Genomic DNA, 15,474 nt, shown 5'->3' on the forward strand with positions numbered 1-15,474 from the left:
CTACTCTAAGAACTCAACCCCTCTTCTGTGGAACCCCCAACTTGTTGATAGGCATCCCAAATATTCCACACACCTCACCACAACTCCCAGGCAGATTTCTTGAGAATATCCTCATAGACAGAAAGTGCAAGTGTCTCCTGTAAACAACGAGCGTAACTCTGTGGGATTGACAGGAGGCAGACAAACCTGAGTATTTCAGAGAATCATCATAGAAGGAAAAAATAAAAAGGGGGGCTATTTGCACCCACCAGCCTGGTTTAGCAAGATCTTGAGAGGGTATACAATGTAAGGAATTCACCCTAAGAAACAACAGGAGATGTGGATCAAGTAAATTCATAGGAAAGGTCTGAGAGAGTCTCAAAATTCCTAGTGATAAAAGAAAAACTTCAGCCAAATTAAATTTAAAAGAGTTTCATTGGGCAATGAAGTATTCCCAAATTGGGCAGCCCCCAGAATCACAGCAGATTCACAGACTCCAGTGAAGCCACGTGATAGAAGAAGATTTATATACAGCAAAAGGGAAATGACATACAGAAATTTGAAATCAGGTACAGAATGGCTGGATTGATTACAGGTTGGCATTTGCCTTATTTGAACACCGTTTGGACACTCAGCAATGTATGACTGGTTGAAGTATGGCCACTGGGCCACTGGGATTGGCCAAGACTCAGCAATTGTTACAAGCACACACTCCTAAGTTAGGTTTTCAATCTTGTCTACCTATTTAAGTTAGGTTATAGTTCTTCCACAGGGACTCAAATATAGTAGTATGGAGTCCTTCCCAGGTCATATTTAGTTCACTTTAATGCTAGCTTGTCTGTTTGTTGAAAGTGTTTCTCTCCCGAAGCCATTCAGTAAAGATGACTGAAGGAGATGACTGCTTCTTAAAATGTGAAGACAACAATGCAAGACTTCAGGAATATGAAAAATCAAGAAAACATGACACCAACAGAACACAAAAATATGACAGCAACTGACCCCAAAGAAATGGAGATCTATAAACTGTCTGAAAAATAATTCAAAACAATTGTTTTAAGGAAGCTCAGTGAATTACAAGAGAACACAGACAACTCAATTATATCAGAGAAACAACACATAAACAAGATAAGAAGTTAAACAAAGAGATAGAAATCGTTAAAATGAACCAAATAGAAATTCTGAAGCTGAGGAATATGATGAATAAAATTTTAAATACAATAGAGAGCATTCACAACAGGCTTGATCAGGCAGAAAAAGAAATCTGTGAACTAAAAGCCATTAAAAAAGTCCAGTCAGAAGTGGGGGAAAAAAAAGAAAAGAAATTAAGAAAGCCGCTGGATTTATGAGACAGTATTGAGAGAATTAAATTTGTATTATGGAGGCTAGAAGGAGGAGAGTGAGAGAAAGAAAAAGAAAGTTTATTTAAAGAAATAATGACTGAGGCCAGGCACTGTGGCTCATGCCTGTAATCTTAACACTTTGGGAGGCCAAGGCGGGCAGATCATTGGAGCTCACTACATCTACTTTATACATAATGTTAATGTAAGCCGTTAAGTGGAAACAAAAGAATGCTAATTCATAACATAAAAACATACGAAAGTATAAAATATTCACTGTTAAAGGTAAATATATAGTCAAATTTATAATAATATGATAATGGTGTTTTGTATATCATTTAAAACTCTAGCATAAAAGTTAAAATGCAAAAGTATTAAGATAACTAAAGCTACAGTAATTTGTTAATGGCTACCTCATGTAAAAAGAAGTAAATTGTGACATCAAAAACATAAAATGGTGGAGTGAGTGTAGAGTTATCGTATGTGATTGAAGTTTAGTTATTACTTTTTAAATAGACTTTCATAACTCTAAGATACTTTTTACAAGCCTCATTGTAACCACAAGGCAAAAACCTATGGTAAAAACAAAAGATAAAGGAATAAAAACTTATAGGATGCAGCAAAAGAAGTTCTAAGAGGGAAGCTTATTGTGATAAGCCTACATTAAGAAAACAGAAAGATCTCAAAAACAAACAAACAAACAAACAAAAAACAACCTAACTTTACACCTCAAGTAAATAGAAAAAGAAAAACATACTAAGCCTACAGTCAGCAGATAGAAGGGAATAACAAAGATCAGAGCAGAAATAAATAGAATAGAAACTAGAAAAACAATAGACAAGATCAACAAAACTAAGAGTTGTTTTTTGAAAAGATAAAACTGATAGAACTTCATCTAGATTAAGAATAAAAGAGAGAAGACAGATAAAATCAGAAATGAATGAGAAGCCATTAAAAATGATACACAGAAACCTAGAAATTCAAAGGATCATAAGATAATACTATGACCAATTATATGCTTACAAGTTAAATAACCTAAAATAAATTGACAAATTCCTAGAAATGTACAATATACCAAGACTGAATCCTAAAAAACAGAAAATTTGAAAAGATCCATAAAGGTAAGGAAATGGAATCAGTAATCAAAATTCTTCTATCAAAGAAAAACCCAGTACCTGATGGTTTCACTGCTGAATTCTAGCAAGTATTTAAAGAATTAATACCAATGCTTCTCAAACTCTTTCAAAACATTGAAGATGAGCACATACTTTCAAACTCATGTAACAAGGCCAGCATTACTCTAATAGCACAGCCAGACGAGGACACCACAAAAAAAAAAAAATTGCAGGTCAATATCCCTGATAAACATAGATTGCCAAAATCTTCAACAAAATACTAGCAAACCAAATTTAACAGCACAATAAAGGTATAGTACACTGATCAAGTGGGATTTATCCCTGGGACAAAAAGATGGTTCAACATATGAAAATCAATAAATAAGATACTCCACATTAATAGGATAAAAATTATACGATCACCTCAATAGATGAAAAAAAAAAAACCCCACTTGACAAAATTCAACCTCCCGGTACAATAAAAACTCTCAACAAATTAGGCATATAAGGAATGTACCTCAACACAATAAAGGTCATATATGGCCTATCAGGGAGAAGACAAGTTAAATAGAAATGACACACTAATCATTTCTATCTAACATAGTACTATAAGTCGTAACCAGAACCACTAACCAATAAAAACAAAAATATTAAAAGGAAAAAAAGAAAGAAAGAAAAAGGCATCCAAATTGAAAAGAAAAAATTAAGATTGTTTCTTTCTGCAGATGGCATACTCTTATATAGAGAAAACCCTAAAGACTCTACTACCAAAATGCTAGAACTAATAAATTCAGTAAAATTGCAGAATGCAAAAACTAATAAATTCAGTAAAATTGCAGAATACAGAAATCAGTCCACTTCAATACACTAACAATGAACTATCTGAAATATCAATTAAGAATATAATTGCCTTTATAACCAAGCAAAATGCTTAGGAATAAATTTAACCAAGATGATGAAAGACCTGTACACTGAAAACTATCAAACATTGATGAAAGAAATTTAAGAAGACATAAATAAATGGAAATATATCCCATGTTCATGCATCAGAAGTCAATATTGTCAAAATATTCAAACAACCCAAAAAATTCTACAGAGTCAATGAAATTAAATTAAAAATTCCAATGGCAGTTTTCACAAAAAATAGTAAAAACAATCCTAACATTTATTTAAAGCCATGAAACACTTCAAATTGTTAAAGCAATCTTAGCAAGACAAACAAAACTGAAGGCCTCACCCTTCTTGATTTCAAATTATATTACAAAGCTAAACTAATCAAAACAGTAGGTATAAAGAAATAGAACAGAATAGAAAGTTCATAAATAAACCTATACAGATACTGTCAACTAATCTGCTACAAAGATGCCAAGAATGCACAATGGGATAGTGTAGAGAAGAATAGTCTTTTCAATAGATGGTGCTGGGAAACTGGATATCCACATGTGTAAAAAATAGAATAATCCTTATCTTACACTACACACAAATATCAACTTAAAATGGATGCAAGATTTAGATGTAAGATCTAAAAAGGTAAAACTGCTAGAAGAAAACATTGGGGAAATCTTCATGACATCCATCTTGTCAATTATTTTTTCAGACATGACACCAAAAGCATCAGCAACAAAATCAAAAATAAAAAAGTGGAACCACATCGACTGAAAAGTTTCTGCACAGCAAAACAAACAATCAAGAAAATGAAAAGGCAACCTGTGGAATGGTAGAAAATATTTGCAAACCATATTTCGATAAGTTAATGTCCAAAATATATAAGGAACTCATACAACTCAAGAGCAAAAATCAAATAACCTAACTTAAAAATGGGCAAAAAAACCTTAAAAGACATTTTTCCAAAGAACTGTTTTCCAAAAAACGGCCAACAGGTATACGTAAAGACATTCAACATCACTAATCATTACAAAAATGCAAATCAAAACCACAATGAGATACCACCTCACAATTGTTAGAATGACTATTATCAAACATTCAAAAGGTAACAAGCATTGGCAAGGATGTGGAGAAAAGGGAATTTTTATACACTTCTGCTGGAAATATAAATTGGTACAACCGTTATGGAAAATAGCATGGAGGCTTCTCAAAAAATAAAAAATGGAGCTACCATATAATCCAGCAATCCCACTACTAGGTATATATCCAAAAGATATGAAATAAGTATGTTGAAGAGATTATCTGCACTCCCATGTTCACTGAAGCATTATTCACAGTAGCCAAGCTATGGAAACAAGCTAAGTGTTGGTCCATAGATGAATAAAGACAGTGTGATACACACACACACACACACACACACACACACACACACACACACCAGAATACTATTAAGCCTCTATAAAGAAGAATACCCTGCCATTTGAAACAACACGGATGAACCTGGAGAACATTATACTAACTGAAATTAGGCAGACATAGTAAGACAAACACTGAATAACCTCACTTAAATGTAGAATAAAAAAAAGTAGAACTCAGAAAAGCAGAGAGAGAGGTGGTTACCAAGGGATGGGTGAGGGGAAATGGGAAATTTTGCTCATCGAGGGTATCAACTTTCACTCTCGTAAGATGAGTAAATTTGAAGTCCTAATGTACAACAGGGTTACTATAGTTAATAACTAAGTATTGCTAGGAGAGTAGATCTTAAGTATTCTTACCACATGCACACACAAAACCATATGTGAGGTGACAGATATGTTAATTAACCTTATTGTGCTAATCACTTCATAATGTATATGCCTATCAAAATATTGCATTGTATATCTTAAATATACCATTTTTTATTTGTCATTATACCGTCTGGAAGAAATTAAATTTGTTGAAAGATTAAATGAGAGAATATAAGTAAAGCCTTTAGCACATTGCTCAATAAATACTATCAATTGTTTCTGTTACTACATGTTATCCTTCTACAGCATCTGCACACCACTGCTGAAAGGTTTTGACTCTTAAGGTTACGTCCTTCAGCTGCCTTCATTCCTCTCACCTCCATCGTGGCTTTCCAACTAGCACATCAGTCCTCAGCAATCTCTCCTAACTTTTAGCAGTTATGTTACCTAGTGTAAATTTTGACGTATGCAATCTCATAACCCAAAAAGATATAATTTGTATTTATAGTGGATGATTCTCTGACTGAGGTGTACTTGGGAAGTCAAGGCACAAGCAATTTAATATATCACTGAGAAGGCAAATCTATAAATATCCAATATACAAGACTCAACATATAAATGCAAGAGAAAATCTCTGAAGATACTACGTGACAAGGGTCAAATAAATGGCATAAGCAATATGCTTTGGTTTCAACATGAAAATAAGTTCTGTGGGCTGGAAGGACTGTGTAATCCTTTATAGTGGAGAAGAGTCCAAAGCTAGGCCATTAGGGATGGGTAGGATTTAGCTTGCCCGAGATGAGGATATTTATACAAATAAAATCAATGAACAAACTATTAGGAGTAAATCAGAAAAACTGAAGCAGGATGGAGAAGTATAAGGTGATTCAAAATAAATCTAGATTTTATGTAGTAAGATTAAGGCCAGGAAGATTAAGAGGAAGATTAAGGTGTCCAAGTTTCCAAACATTCAATACTTCTGGGAAGGTGTCATTTGGCAGTAGTTACCTCAACTCTGCCTTGTGAAGGATTTCATGCCCACATGAAATTAGTTCACATCTATTAGTTCCTCTCAGGGAAATCATAATATTCATTTCCAATTATTTAGCTTTGTTTATTTTTTATCTTGAATTCTTATGATTTTTTGCTTTTGTCTTTCTTGTTGCCATCTCTAACCTGTCTTCCACCCTCTCCAACACAATACTTCTTTGTCATATTTGAACGATGCCTGACACTACATCTCTTCTTTCTATTTCTCTAGATTCAGAATAAAACAAAAACTCTGACTCTGCTATCATAAAACCTACTCCTGGGGCTGTGTGAGAGATTGTGCATACTCAATCACAACTGGAGTTTTTATCCTCCAGACATAGGGGTGACATTGAAGGTTGAGAAGGAGGATGTTGAAATCCAGTTATTAATCTTTTTGTGTGTGAAGGATTTCAAATACTAGAATTCGGTAATCCATATAGGAAAATCAAAAAATTTAAAGTACCACTAACTAAGTAAGCAAAAATTTAGTTCAATCATTGTCTTAGTCTTTCAGTCTCTTCTGGTACCCAAACAATCATTGTGTATCAGTCTCAGTTGCATACGATTTAAACAGTCATCATTTAGCTCTCCACTTTTTTTCTGTTCACGTTCTGCTTCAGTCACTGTTATATATACTTGTAAGGTAAAGTTCTTACACAAATTTTTAACTTGGAGCCAATTTGATGTTATGCCTCACACATGCAGCAGTCGTTTCTCCTGAACTGGGCAGCCCACTCAGCTACACTCCACACTTGACATAGACAGAGAGCTCTATTGCAACTTAAATACACAGGCACTGTAAAAAATCCATGTTAAATACTGCTCAAATTTGGCAACTCACCTGTGATTGTTTGAGGCTCATTCACATACCATGACAATCCGAGAGTAAGGAATTGGTATAAAACCCTAAAAGCAATGCCACACCTCATGCATGAAAGCTGCCCAAGCACAGTACCAATATTACTCATCCAGCTTCTATCTAAATATTTCTAGGTAGTTTCTCACAAATCATGTTAGAGAAATTCAATTTGTAAAAAGTTCTTTCTTGTATTGATTCAAAATCTGCTTCTCTCTGTTATCTACTCAACCTAATCTTGTTTTCCAGATGAACAGAATTGCATTTCCCAGAAATGGTAAATAATAATGTTTCACAGCAATGGTAAAGGGGATCTGAGCACATCAGAATGGAGACCAAGGATGTGTGATTTAGACACCCCTCTTCCTTGTAAGAGTCCTTCACACCATTGTAGACAACCCTCGCTTCTTCCCCAAGGGTTATATTCTTTCCAACAAACTTCTCTAGTTCTCTTGACACACTAAGTTTGTACCCAAACCCTGTGAAACCTGAGTAATACTCAATTGTTGCTGGTTTATAGTCTCTTGAAGAAAGTGGTACTTTAGGAAAGTTTACCTGGCCGTAGAATGACAGTCAGGTGAAACCTTCAGAGAACAAAAGCTCAAAGGGTTGGATGTTTCTTTCTGCAATTATCATCTGTCAACTACAGAAAGAAAAGATGGGGGCAATTGATTTCAAAGAGGCCCACTGGCTATCCTATGTTACCCCCAGGGAAACATTTCCCTGGCCCAGACTTTATGCTGGTTTCACTTGAAGATCTGAAGTTTAAGCTACAACAGTTTTCAACTCAACCATGTTGACGAAAACACCAACTTGGGGCTTGAGGAAATTTTGACACCAAATGATATGAATGTTAGAGACTGAACAGTACATTTCTAACCTTTGGAAAGGTCACTCTTCCTGTTTTCAGGTTTGTGAGGCACGTTGTTTGTGGCGCTTTTGTTTCAACTCTTGTTTCTTTCTCCTTCAGGGCATTTCAGTGTAAATGCCACTTTGTTTCATCAGCACACTGCAAAGGTGGTTTAAGGAGGGCTTGTACATAGATATGAGTTTCCATTTATCCTATATGGTTTTTGTGTTCTGTTTAGTTCTGTTGTTTTTATTATTATTATTTCAATTGATCTTGCACCTATAGTGCTATTTGCAAAGGGATTTGTCATCCCCAAAGACGATCTCTAAAGCACCAACCAACAAACATTAAACAGTATCACAACACAGTGCTACACAGAGACAGTTCCCCAACCTGGTGTCTGAAGGTTGGTAGTCAATCATAATCTTTCCTCCTAAAAATTAGAAGCAATTAGGAATAGACCCGGGAGTCAGGTGGAGAAAAATACACTTGCTTTTGCTGAGAAAGGTGGTGAGATTCATGTGACTTCAACCCATGGACAACAAGCTTCCTATCTCTTTTCCCAACTGCATTTACCTAGTCTCAGGGCTGTGTCTGGCCTCCTCTGCAGGAACAGAGAAGCCACCAAAGCAAAATAACTCTGGGGGCTGGGAAGAAAGAGAGAGATATATAAACAGGAGCCAGAACATTCTGGTTTGAACACTTGTAGCTCTATGATCTTAGACAAGTTGCTTATTCTCAGCCTTAGTCTCCTCACTCTTAAAGTGAGCATTCTTAGAATAAATGAAATAATGCATGTAAGGTGCTTTGCACAGTACCTGGCACATAATGAGTATCCCATAAAAAGCAACTTCATAATAATGAAATATTAATATTTTATTCCCACATTCAACCCACAGACCCTTAGGACAAAATCTTTCCCATTCCTTGGGCATTGAGGCCCTAAGGAAAAGGTCATATGCAAATGGCAGCCCCAATTGTGGGACTGCTCCAGAGAAATGTTCTTGAAATCACTTTGTCATGCAAAACTTAAGGAGCATCTACTTCCTACTAACCATAGAATTAGGCAGAAATAAAAACTAGAATTTGGAATGATATTTTCTAAAGAAACAATGATTACAATGTAGCAGAGGAGCAGAGGAGAGGGAGGTAGTCCTTTCTCTATCTCAGTTGCTAACATTGTTCATGTAGCAAAGTATCAAGTTCCAAACAGCCAATATGCAAATAAAATTTGAAAGCTAGGGAGTGTCTCATGTTCACAGAATATGACAAAACAAACATAATTATACATTTCAACATGTCATTAAAACTAACATTGTGGTTCACTTCTTTTTCATCCATATTATGATGGAAGTTTAAAAATCTCTAGGTTGTGAAAGTAGTTCCCAAGTCTTTCTGAGCCCTCAGGAAGGGAATAAACTCTTCTTTCAGGTCATTCATCTCTCCGTAAGTCAGTAAACCAGACAGAGGGTCACAGCACAAAATGACCCCCACATACTATTTTTCATGAAGCTATTTTTGAATTACTAATGGTTGGTCTGCACTAAAATCTTCAAGACAAAGATAAAACATAAAATACAAAGTCTCCGTATTCAGAAAAGCCATTAACCTTTGCAAAGATCATATTTAAATACAGTTTTTAACATTTAGCTTCTACTTAACAGCCATGTATATCCTTTTCCATTGTGGCAAATTTAAATGTATTAGATTATGGTCTCTTTTTCTATTATGTTTCATGTAAGTAAAAGAGTATAGGTAATGTGAAAATACTGGGATTGCAGTAATCAGAAAACTAACAATTAGCACTGAAAAAATGTATAATGCAGCTACATCTTTATAAACTTCAAAAGCTATATTTCACAAGAGTGTATCTACATGTGAAGCTAATGCATTCAGTAGTAAAATCAAGATGGCCAACTTAATAGGTTTGATAGTTATATGGTAACCTAATCACAAGTCAAACTTCTGGAAATCCTGTTAATTTGTTCATTTATTTACTCATTCATTACAGAAGCATTTACTGAGCACCAACAATGTGCCAGTTGTTTGAGAAACAGAGTGATAAAAGCAAAGAAGTTCTCTCCTAATGTAGTAGTTAAACGTAACTGTGACTCCAAAACTGAATTTCAGAATTCTAGTAAACAGAATAACTAGCACTTTTTACCTTGTATGAGTCATTCATTCTACATGTAGATATCATTAGCTCAGATTTTACTGAAATCTATGTTAAGCATAATTGTCTCGTTTCCTAATCCTTAGCACATTTTAGGCAGACAATTAGAAGTTCCCACTATTGTTCAAAAATGTATAATAAATAGCAGTACTTGCTACAGTTCATTAAATTCTTGCTTCTTGTTAAGAATGATTATCAGTTTTATTTATTTTAACATGTTTAATCTTCACAGCAATCATATGAGGTTGGTATCATTCTTATATCCATTTTCAGATAACAAAACTATGACACTGAGAGGGCTCAGTAACTTGCTAAGCTCACTCTCCTAGTAAGAAGCAGAGAAGAGATGAACACAGATAATCTGACATCAGAAGCCATGGTTTTGAACACTACAGTACACTCACATTCTAACAAAGGATGCTCTCTTGACATACCATTCTCTTCCTGTTTTAACAATTGTTGGTGGATGCATTGGAGTACCTTATAAAATTATAGGTTATTTGTGTGGTAATTGTTGTGCCAAATTTTCCATAAAATGGGAAGTACCTTGGGTTCATACACAAAGACCAAATGGAGTGAAGTCATCACTTAATGTAGTAAAGTGGCCTTTCTTTGTCCTGATAGCAAATGGTAGTTCTTTATAAAAATAACTGGCATAGGAGATGGACCAGGGATAAACTTTAGGCCAAACTTTCCTGTTGAAACTATCATTGGGTGAGCAAAACACCATTTTTATCTTACTCAATATATTAGGCTGTTCTCGCATTCCTATAAAAAGCTACATGACACAGTGTAATTTATAAAGAAAAGATAATTAATTGGTTCATAGTTCCACAGGCTGCACAGGAAGCATCGCTGGGGAGGCCTCAGGAAACTTATAATCATGATGGAAGGTGAAGGGGAAGCAGATATGTCCTCCTTGGCTGGAGCAGGAGGAAGAGAGAGATGGGGAAGGTGCTACACACTTTTGAACAACCAGATCTCATGAGAACTCACTATCAGGAGAACAGCAAGAGGGAGGTTCACTCCCCATGATCCAATCACCTCCCACCAGGCCCCTCCTCCAACACTGGGGGTCACAATTCCACATGAGATTTGGGTGGGGACACAAATCCAAACTATATCACTCATTAGTAGGAAATTTACTCCCACTCAAATATTATTTTATATTGAGGCAGAACTAAGATAAATCAAATGATTTTGAATGTCTCTACTCCAGAAAAAGTTGCTAAGAGAAAAAACACTTGGCTATGCAAACTTTTTCGTGCAGACCTGGGTCATCTGAACCATCAATACTTGTGTGAGGCAACATGGAAACACTCTAAACTTAGAGTCAAAAAAAGTAGGTAAGAGCTTTGCATCACAACTCAATAACTTTATGACCTTAGAAAATGTGACTACATTGTTATGATCCTCATTTCATCTGTAAATTGGGATATTCTCTACTAAGCACACAGGATTATTAAGAGAACAAAATGACATGATGGATGTGAAAGTGCTTTATGAACTTTGCATAGATTCAGTTTAATTCAATTCAGAAACATTTCTTGGGCATCTTCTATGTGAAAAGGACTGCAGCAAGCCCTGAACAAGATCAATGAGATCCAGTCTAAAGCTTTCAAGAATTATTATCACTAGCATGTTAGTTTTAACTCATATTTATGGCAGAATAGAGCTGTGTTTTATGTGTAATAAATACAATTTATAGTACACTTGGACTCTCTGTTTCATAAATATTTACTGTAAGTATATGTTCACTTTCTAGGACATAAGGCATAATTTTATACTTTTAAATCATTGTCGTAGCTTTCTGTTATTATGACACACTAAACATCATTTCTGTGATTTATTTGTTGACAAATCCTTGGTTGAAAATATGTGTCAATTATAATATTATTTCCATAAGAATCACACTCCACTTTATAGTATGGGTTCTCAGGAATATATCACACTTTAATTTGGAGCCTTCCTATATTTTAAGTTTACTTTTCAGATCAAGGCACTAATAGGTAAACCAAAGTGTGATATCTGAGGCAAATAAAAAGAAGCACTGAATATTTATCTTAAGTTCTGTAGGTGATGGCTTTGAGGTTGTGTTTAACAATGATCAAATACACATTTTTCATATTGTACCAGGTAGAAATTATCTCATTGTTTATTTATTATTCATTCAATGAGCATTTACTGTATAGTCACTATGTTTTAAGCATTATTCTATATGCCCTGAGGGATATGAACAATTTAAAAATCTGAATGAAGTAATAATATAGCCCCTGCCCTCAAAGATCTAGAAACAAACATTCCCTAGACCAAGATACAATGTGAAGGATAGCTCACCAGGAAAATAGAAAGATGCTGCTCTGTGGCAGAGCCACCATACCAGCCTTAGAATGTAAACCTCCAGACAACACATAGAAAAATAAAACTAGAAAATAAAATAGTAGAAAAATAAAACTATGAATTGATTTGAGTCATTTTTGGAGGGTTTTTTTGTTATTCATAGCTGAATACAATTTCTAACACATATGGATCGCCAATTAATATGGACCCCAAAAGAGGGTATCTTCCCTCCTCCACTTCTGGGCAGGAGAAAATGCAGAAGAAAGATGCTAGGATGAAAACATGATAAGAAGCTGAGAAACAGTATGGAAGTTCATCTAAATAGGTCTACAGGCCGGGCGCGGTGGCTCAAGCCTGTAATCCCAGCACTTTGGGAGGCCGAGACGGGCGGATCACGAGGTCAGGAGATGGAGACCATCCTGGCGAACACGGTGAAACCCCGTCTCTACTAAAAAAATATAAAAAACTAGCCGGGCGAGGTGGCGGGCGCCTGTAGTCCCAGCTACTCGGGAGGCTGAGGCAGGAGAATGGCGTAAACCCAGGAGGCGGAGCTTACAGCGAGCCAAAATCCGGCCACTGCACTCCAGCCTGGGCGACAGAGCGAGACTCCGTCTCAAAAAAAAAAAAAAAAAAAAAAAAATAGGTCTACAATATAATTCAGAAATTCCACTACTGGGTACATATCTAAAGGAAATGAATGAAACCATTACATCAAAAACACCTCTGCACTCCCACGTTTGTTGCATTATTCACAATGGCCAAGACATGGAAACAAGCTAAGTGTCCAAAAATGAATGACTTGATTAGGAAAACATGGCATATATACACTGGAGTACTATTTAACCTTAACTAAAAAGGAAATCTTGTCATTTGCAACAACAGAGGTGAGCCTGCAGGGCATTATACTAAGTAAAATAAACCCAGCCAAAAAGTACAAATGCCACATGATCCGTTCATATGAGAAATCCAAAAGAGTTGAACTCATGGAAGCAGAGAGTAGAATGGTGGGAGGGGATGAGAGAGGGAGGGTATGCAAATGTTGGTCAAAGTATAACAAAATTTCAGTTAACAGGAGGGATATGTCCAAGAGCTCTATTGTACAATGTGGTGACTATAGTAAATATAACAATGTATTGTACACTTGAAAATTGCTGACAGAATAGATTTTAAGAGTTATCACCACAAAAATAAGCATCTGAGCTAATAAATATATTAATAATCTTGATTTAGTTATTCCATGATATATATATTTCAAAACATCATTTGCACACCATAAATATATACAATTTTGTCAAATAAATAAGAGACTATGTAAGGTCTCACTGAGCACAGGAAACTTAAAAAATGTAACTTATGAAGATACTTAGAATTTGTCTAGAGGCAAAGTAAGAAAAAAAAAACATGTCAGGCTGAAACAATGACAGAAACAAAGGTATGGAAGATGAGAGAACAAGATATCATGGCATTCCAGGTAAGGACACAAAAGTTTAACCTTCGGCCATTGTGGGCGCATTCCAAGTGAATCATTGCAATTTATTGAGTGGTGCTGTGTCCCACTATGTGTCAATAGCCTGGTTCAGAAGTTTCTCCATCACCAGAGAAACTTGAACACTGTGGGAAAGCGCAGGCTTGGACTGTGCCTACTGAAAATGCTGATTAAGGAGTGGCATAAGTCCCGTCAAACAGAAAAAACAATAGGCTTCCTTGAATTACAGCAGCAGAGCACCTGCCGTTTGCCTTTTGAGAGGTTGTATGTGATGATGCATTTCCATTTCTCTAGATTTTCAGAATACAGAATAAATCAAAGCCACATGGGTCATTCTGGGGAGCAACAGATACACACAGGTATCTGCTCTATTATGAGACCAACACTATTGTCTAAAGAAAATGAAGTTATCAGAAATTATTTATTTTCTGTTCCTTGCACTGTATTTGATTTTCATTTTGAGATTTCTATCAATTTCCTTCATTAAAAGACAATTCCACAAACATTTCTGCAGCACCTACTATGTGCCAATCAGTCACTATAATGGGAATATAGATAATTTCAACTGCATGGGGATAAAGGTGGACACAACGTTTAGGCCAGAATGGGGTGAGGAACAGTAAACTGAGTTGCTATATTTAGCAAACAAAAATATAAGATGTCCAGCTAACATTAGATTTCAGATAAATAATGTATTACTGTTACTATAAGTATGTCCCAGGTAATCTTTGAAGCATATTTAATCTAAAAGATCATTCATTGTTTGTCTGAATACATTCAAATTTTACCATGTGTACAGTATTTAATCTGGCAACAAGAACAGTTAAGGACATGTATACCGGAAAGGAGACTGACAAGAGACATTTTGCTCCCTAATAAGGGCCTAAAAGATCACTGCAGTATTAGCTGCTAGGATTGAGTTCTTCTCCAATGGGAACCCCTGGGAACAGCAAACTGATTGTTTACATCCAGCACCTACTCTACTTTGGAGGTGCTCATACTATGCTGTGAAATATTTTAAGTATTACTCCCTGTTTTACCCTTTTCACTCATTGCTGAGTTCACCAAAAGGATATCCTCAAAAGAAAATAGGTTCACTAAGCATTATATCTCTTAATAATGCAAAAAAAAAGCCAATGATATCTAAATTACAAGCCAAATTGGCCCTTCCCCAGCTTTGATGTTTTGGTTGCAGATACATTTGAATATAGTGCTATGAATCTGCAGGACAGAGCAGATGGAGTGGGGCTGGGAATTAGAACTAACTCAGCTACAAAGAATGTGGCAAAAGTTCGTGAGACAGGATCCCCTGCAGGTGTTAAGAGACAGATCTGTCCAGGGAGATAACAGGTTGCCAAACAGATGGGTAACAATGGGGCACAGACTAGAAAACAAATATGCAGTGGGCTGACAGGCATCCAAGATAAGGAGGAGGGCAAAGCCAAACAGGAAACCCAGACAGGGGCTGCTCAGGATCCTTTTCAAAGAACTGGCACTGTCAGCTGATAGAGACTCAGGTCCAAGACTAAGTGTGAGGACCAGACTCCAGTTGCTGGATTGGGTAAAGCAAGGTAGAAAGAAGGTTGCAGATTTAGAGACCCTGGCACACTGAGCACATTGAAAACAGTTTAGGAAGAAAAAAAGGGTAGGAAGGAAGGAAGGAAGGAAGGAAGGAAGGAAGGAAGGAAGGAAGG

Source organism: Piliocolobus tephrosceles, chromosome 3 (genome assembly GCF_002776525.5).
Source record: "Piliocolobus tephrosceles isolate RC106 chromosome 3, ASM277652v3, whole genome shotgun sequence".
Classification (NCBI taxonomy): Eukaryota; Metazoa; Chordata; class Mammalia; order Primates; family Cercopithecidae; genus Piliocolobus; species Piliocolobus tephrosceles.